Raw genomic sequence first — 6,227 nt, 5'->3', positions numbered from 1 at the left:
TAGAGAAGGAACTACTGATCAAAGATCAGAGATCAACACTTTAGACATAGTGCAAAATGCATAGTAGGCCAATCAGATATGTTTAGTCTTTCGGCAAATACACTGACTGTTCCATAACTGGGTCTGTGGCGCAACGGATAACGCGTCTGACTACGGATCAGAAGATTCCAGGTTCGAATCCTGGCAGACTCGAACTTTTTGTATTTCTCTACTATGAATACATCAGAGCAGTCGTAACCTCTGTTACAAAATCTCGGTACGCACCTGATTTAATGGGCTAATACTATATCGTTGTGCTGCGGACAAATTTGACACCAGACAAAGAGTTTTCTTCTAATCCTATTGAGTTAACTACATATATATATAACAAGTTATGTACAAAAGTAACTGTAACGGAGCGAATATGCCATATTCATAGGTACTGAAATACTTTTTTCCTGACGCAATATACCGTTTTAACCTGCATCAGTTACAACAAAACGTTTTCTTAACCTCACAATATCAACATTATTACGGAAAAACGCATTTGATGCTCTGATCATAACTGAACAATGACAAACTTTCATTTCACAAGATACACAAGCGGTAAGCCCGTAGTCTGGAATATCGAATACACATCTAACTGCCGGACAAGAAAGGATACAACCGACAGACACCTGTGTGAATGTCTGGTATACTAGAATATAGAAAATGTCCTTTTGTGTTTTATCAGCTTTATGAAAAGTCAAAGTCGACAACTTGACGATATGTCGGAAAATTTATGTTGTCTAAAGTTCCATTTGATTTCATACACTTTCCCCGATTACTGATGACAGGACGAACAGTGAAGAGTAACCTTAGATAATAAATATTTCCTGCGCATTTCAACCGCTAAATTGATTAATAAAGTACTGGCAGGTTAGAAAATCTTATTAACAATTCAAAAGGCATGAATTTTTGCAATCACAATTCTGAATGTGTATCTGTTTCACAGGTAAGACAAGATCGATACACAAAACGCCACTCCTGAGTCGATTCAGCAATTAGCTAACAATACAAAATGTACCGGCAGATATCACACCGTCTATCGGCATGTCTGAGACGAACAGGTGTATTTGTCTTTGTTTTGGGACGATTTTGTCGTTAGGCACAAAGAAACGTCATTAATTTGCATGAAAATCAAGTCTAACTTTTAATGAGTTGTTCAACCCTAATACACATGATACACAAGCGGTTAAGACTGTAGTCTAGTATACACATCTTTTACCGCCATAAGAAATTCGGATTCGACTGTACACATGTCTAGTACTTGTCACTACATTTGGGAATTCTTGCTGCTTTTTAATAAACATCATGAACTCTTCAAAGTCAGCAACAACAAGACAGAGGGTATCTGAAAATACAGCTTGTCTAAAAGCTGAATTGCTGAAAGTTTCTTCTGTTCTTTTACGTTTTCTTTAGAAATTCATTTTTACGATTACCGAGAGACTGGATGGAATGTAATTCTACAATTTACAGAGTCTGAAAATTCAAAGGATAGGTTCCTGTAGAGTATTCGTCAATTTGGCAAAGTTGCGGTTCCCTCAGCTGTGAGATCTCTATATATAGAAAGTACACATGTACAGTTGGAAAAAAACAACATTGAATATCATTCCCCTATCATATACACATTGTGCGTTTGATATTGTGTGTCGGGTAAATATTTTTGTGAATTTAAAAGCCCACTCATAGGTCATCTCTGACTCAGTTTAAGAAAGAACGATGAGATCACATGTTTTTTAGGTTCACTTCGCGTACGCTGAGACTTCTCACATCGGTGGTGTCTGCTTTTACCATTTGTCGAAAATCAGACATTGTCCGATAAGATTTACATCCTTGGGATGCGCATTGTCTACAATACACATGGCGGTATGATACAGTAAATCAAATACAAAAGTATCAAAGACTGTCCCATTTCAGTGATCCACCTTGAACTCTTCAAAGTCGAGCCGCCCGCCGAAGCTGGACGGTACGACCAGGAACGTCTGTCACCTGTCCTGTCCGAACCCGCCGCCTCTTGTTCTCCAATCACTGTTGGCGGAAAAATCGCCTATAAGATCCTGTCTCGGCAAATGCTTCAGCCATACCTCTGTTGGTTTCCACTGAGAGCAAGACTGACTTACCGCAGACCTCAACACGAACGTGACGATATGGAGAGAGCAGACAGCCTTTCCCGCAGCGCTTCCTACTCCGGGTCCCGAGCCGAGTGGATCGCCAAGAGGGCCGACGACTTCGACGCCAAGGCACGGTCGTTCCTGTGCGGGCGGTGCGGCCAGCAGGCGGACTGGGTCTGCCTGGACCCCGTCTGTGTGTCCTACAACCGCGAGAGAGTATTGTGCCTGTGCGACAACTGCGACAAGATGTTCCACCCGACCGTCAGCCCCGTCATGCACAGCCACCGCCGGCTGGGAGTCGCCCTGTACGTCTCCATGCTGATGCTGCACCGCTACCAGAAGGTCATCGGTGCCGTGATGGCGAGGTCTCCGCACCACAGCCGTCCGTCCACACCCGTCTCCAGCGACGAGAGTGAAGTCACCTCATCGCAGTCACCGACAGCCTCCCACCAGGCCAGACCAGCGTCGCCACCCGTCACACCTCCGTCCTGCTCCCCGGTGTCATCCCGCCCGGCCAGTCCCGACAGTACGGTGAACATCAGGAAGAGACAGCGGTCTGGAGACGACACCTCTGAAACCACCGCCAAGATCAGCCGAACCGACATCGACCGGTCGGGACACTTTTCTCTAGCCGCCGACCTGAGACCCATCCACGACTCGTACGGACGCATCCTAGACCGACTGAGGCAGGACCGCTCGCTGTCCGTCTCTGAGGGCTGCAGACACGAACCCTTCGGCAAGCTGACCCTCAGGAACTACGCCGCCATCGCCGAGCTGAGGATCGTGGACTCAGACTTGTACACCTCCGTGCTGCACAGCTACATGCGGCGGGGCGACGGGAGCGGCACGTTGTCGGGGTTCGAGCGGGAGTGTCGGCAGGTGCTGTCCGGGTACGTCCGACAGATGACTGCCATGCGGGAGCGGAAAGAACTCTTGACGCGTTTCGACATCTCCTGTTAGGACGTTTATGAACTTTTGTAATAACGTGTAACTTATATCTTAACATAGTATATAGGCATATTTACTGTTTCGTTGCGCTGAGAATTTGTTGCATTCGATTGCTGACAACCTTACAATGTTACTTGAAAAAATTCTGATATTTTGACATGATTTGTTTTGACATAATCGAGATGAAAGTGTGGATGGGAATTCTTTTTCTGTTTCATGAACCAGAACACTATCACTGTCCATTCACTACCATACATATTGTGCCATTGTCAGAATAAAACAATCGAAAGTTGATATTGTTGTCTTTGTGTCCAAATCACTATTATATTGATGCGATTTCGTGTCTGAGTGGAAGGGTGTAACACCTTTAGACTACCCTCGTACCTACAGTAATATGCACACATTATGGGGAAGATCAATCACTCGCAAGGAGGAAAGTTTAATACCTACATAGAATTTGATTCATCCTTCAGACTTGTAATTACAAAGTACAGAAATGGCCAAGCAGTTGTCAAACATAACCCTGGGACCATATACATTTGTATTAGGTATGGGAAGTACAGAGGCAAGTCAGTCAACTTAACAGTCATCATGCATGCACCCGATTAAGTGCATGAATGAATTTTATTGGCATTTGAAAATTGCATTAAAAAGTCACATAGAACGTACTCAACGTAGTAACGGATGGCATTCACAACACATGTTGACCTCTTTTTTTGAGCATTTGCTATCTAACAGCAGTTCTATTGTAAATGTTCAACAGATAGGGGTAATGTTGGCCTGTTCCTTAGAATGAAAAGGTAGAACTGACTTGTGTGAACAAAAGGAAATCAGTAGTTGACCTGATCTGTTCATGCTATCATTTCTGTACATATACATTAGGCAAACTTTCCATCAACAAACCTGGTAAAACACAACTGTAAAATTGTATATTCAAAATGCAGCTGTTAACATGCCTGAAGTAAATGTCTTGTGTCTTACGTTAATACATTTATATATATTGCTATGCAATGAAGCAATTAAACCATTAGTAGCAACAATATCAAGATACAAAATTCATTCTGTTAACATTCAATGAAGGAAGGTATCTTAAGGTTGCATTACAACAACAAAAATCAAGGCACATGCTCATTGCTACATTTGGTAAGAAGAATTGTCTATTCATCTAATGTCACTATATGTTTGCATACTCACAACTATGGATAGTAGAGGGTCGAACACACTGTTTGGTGGAGACAGAAGAATTATGTATCTAATACAAAGGGGGCAGTCCTATCAAAATTATGTATTCAAAGTTATTTGATACACTGGCCATTTTCAGCCATCAAGTCTAAAAAAACAAAGGTAGTACATTGTACATTGTTTTATGATTTGGCAGCCAGATGATTTCAACATTAATACTTGAGCATGGCTATTGGGCATTTTCCTATGAGAAAAATATGGTGAACATGCACACTGAGAAGTCTTTTAACACTATCAGCCTTCTCCCTGATACACAATAATGTCTTCAAGTGACCTTGGCAGTCTTAACCTTCTCCTGCTGCCTAACTCTGTAACCAATAGAGAATGGGGTGCTAAATGGCTACTTCAGTGTGCTTACGGTTAAACAAGCTGTAGGGGTTTGGTTATACATTTGGAAGTCTGGAAATTGTACAGTTGTATTGACAGTGGCCTGTATGTAAGTTCCAATTTGTGGATGATTACAAAATGGGAAATCTTATTGCTTTAGAGTCGATTCCACATTACCGAGAGGGTGCTTGTTGCCTTTTGTTCTAACATTTGTAAAACCTTTGTAACAATCTAAGGGAGATAAGTGACTGTTTAGAACAATTTCCAACATTCATGTGATGTTCTAAATAGTTTCTGCTGTGTTCCAACATGTTAGACAAATTTCTAACATTGCACATGTTATTTGTATTATTTTCGAAACTGTTGGAAAATAGGTTGATCATTTGTTCCTACATGTTCCAACATTATAACAACATGGTATAACTGGGTCAGTGGGATGGGAACAGGGCAATTCACACATCCCTTCAAAGTATAGGGGATTAGGCCTGGGTGCCATGCATAGACACCTGAAGACAAAAGCTCCAGACGTGAAATCTAAAAATATACAGAGGCAGACAATAGAGTATGATTAGCACCTACTTTTATGGGGGCAATTACCCAAATCTACCATTTGAAAAATGATGCAAATTGTTCCAACATGTTCAAACAGTGAAACAATCACATAGATGTTTGAAAATTGTTCTATATACAGAGATATTTGTGCAATTACTTTCCAAATAGTTCCAACATATATAAATAAGTTCAAACATGTTTAAACTTTCATTCTTCATTGTTTGAACAATTTAGAGCTATTTTGACTGGAATAGTCTTTTATCTAAAATTGTTTGAACTCACTAGCAATATTACCTGAAAACCCTCTCGGTGACATGGAATTGACTCTATTTCATCAAATTGTCACACATCACATTAAGATGAAGAAAAAACACCAGAGTGAAGACTGAAAATGCTATCTTTACAACCCTTGGTAGTAGCTGAGAGTGAGAGCTGAGGTTTCCTCAGGTAACAGCTTCATATTTTGTAGTTGTGAAAAGTAAACAAGGTAACATTAGTGTATTTAATTTGGAGGTATAAGTTGGAGGGACACCAGACCTCTACACAAAATTATATTTGTCTTCAAATATCGTAGAGTCCATTCCAAGACACCGCACGGATGTTTTTTGCCATTGTTTAGAACTAATTTGAAACCTTTGTAACTATTTGTAATATAAATGTCATGGTCTCTTACATTTCTAAATGTGTTTACACTTTCTAAATGATCCCACATTTTCGTGGAATATTCAAAATATTCATGGCACTGGGAACAACATTTCTGATACTTTCTAAAGATTGACTACAGCACACTGCCTTTATTTCGAAGTCTGAATCATTTTTTCGAAAGAAGAAACTCACAATCTGCTGTTAATTAGTTAATAGCACCCAAACTAGACCGTTGAAAGGAGTGGTGACACCCCGCCGTGCTCTCACGCCGAGTCGGGCGTAATGTAAACAAACAGTTAATTTCTGCCTCTAACGTTAGCAGGACAACAATCCGAAAGAAACATTATCAGTGTCTCTCGGCTTCTCTATCAATCAAAACTA

General features: G+C 41.0%; 1 non-coding gene across 1 annotated transcript; it reads left to right on the top strand.

The window, feature by feature from the left end:
* Positions 1–119: 119 nt before the first annotated feature.
* Positions 120–192, top strand: Trnar-acg (transfer RNA arginine (anticodon ACG)). Its single transcript has one exon. It is a non-coding gene; the product is annotated as a tRNA-Arg (tRNA).
* Positions 193–6,227: the final 6,035 nt, after the last annotated feature.

This window comes from Branchiostoma lanceolatum, chromosome 7, assembly GCF_035083965.1.
Source record: "Branchiostoma lanceolatum isolate klBraLanc5 chromosome 7, klBraLanc5.hap2, whole genome shotgun sequence".
Lineage (NCBI taxonomy): Eukaryota > Metazoa > Chordata > Leptocardii > Amphioxiformes > Branchiostomatidae > Branchiostoma > Branchiostoma lanceolatum.
This window is presented reverse-complemented; position numbering and strand designations above follow the sequence as displayed.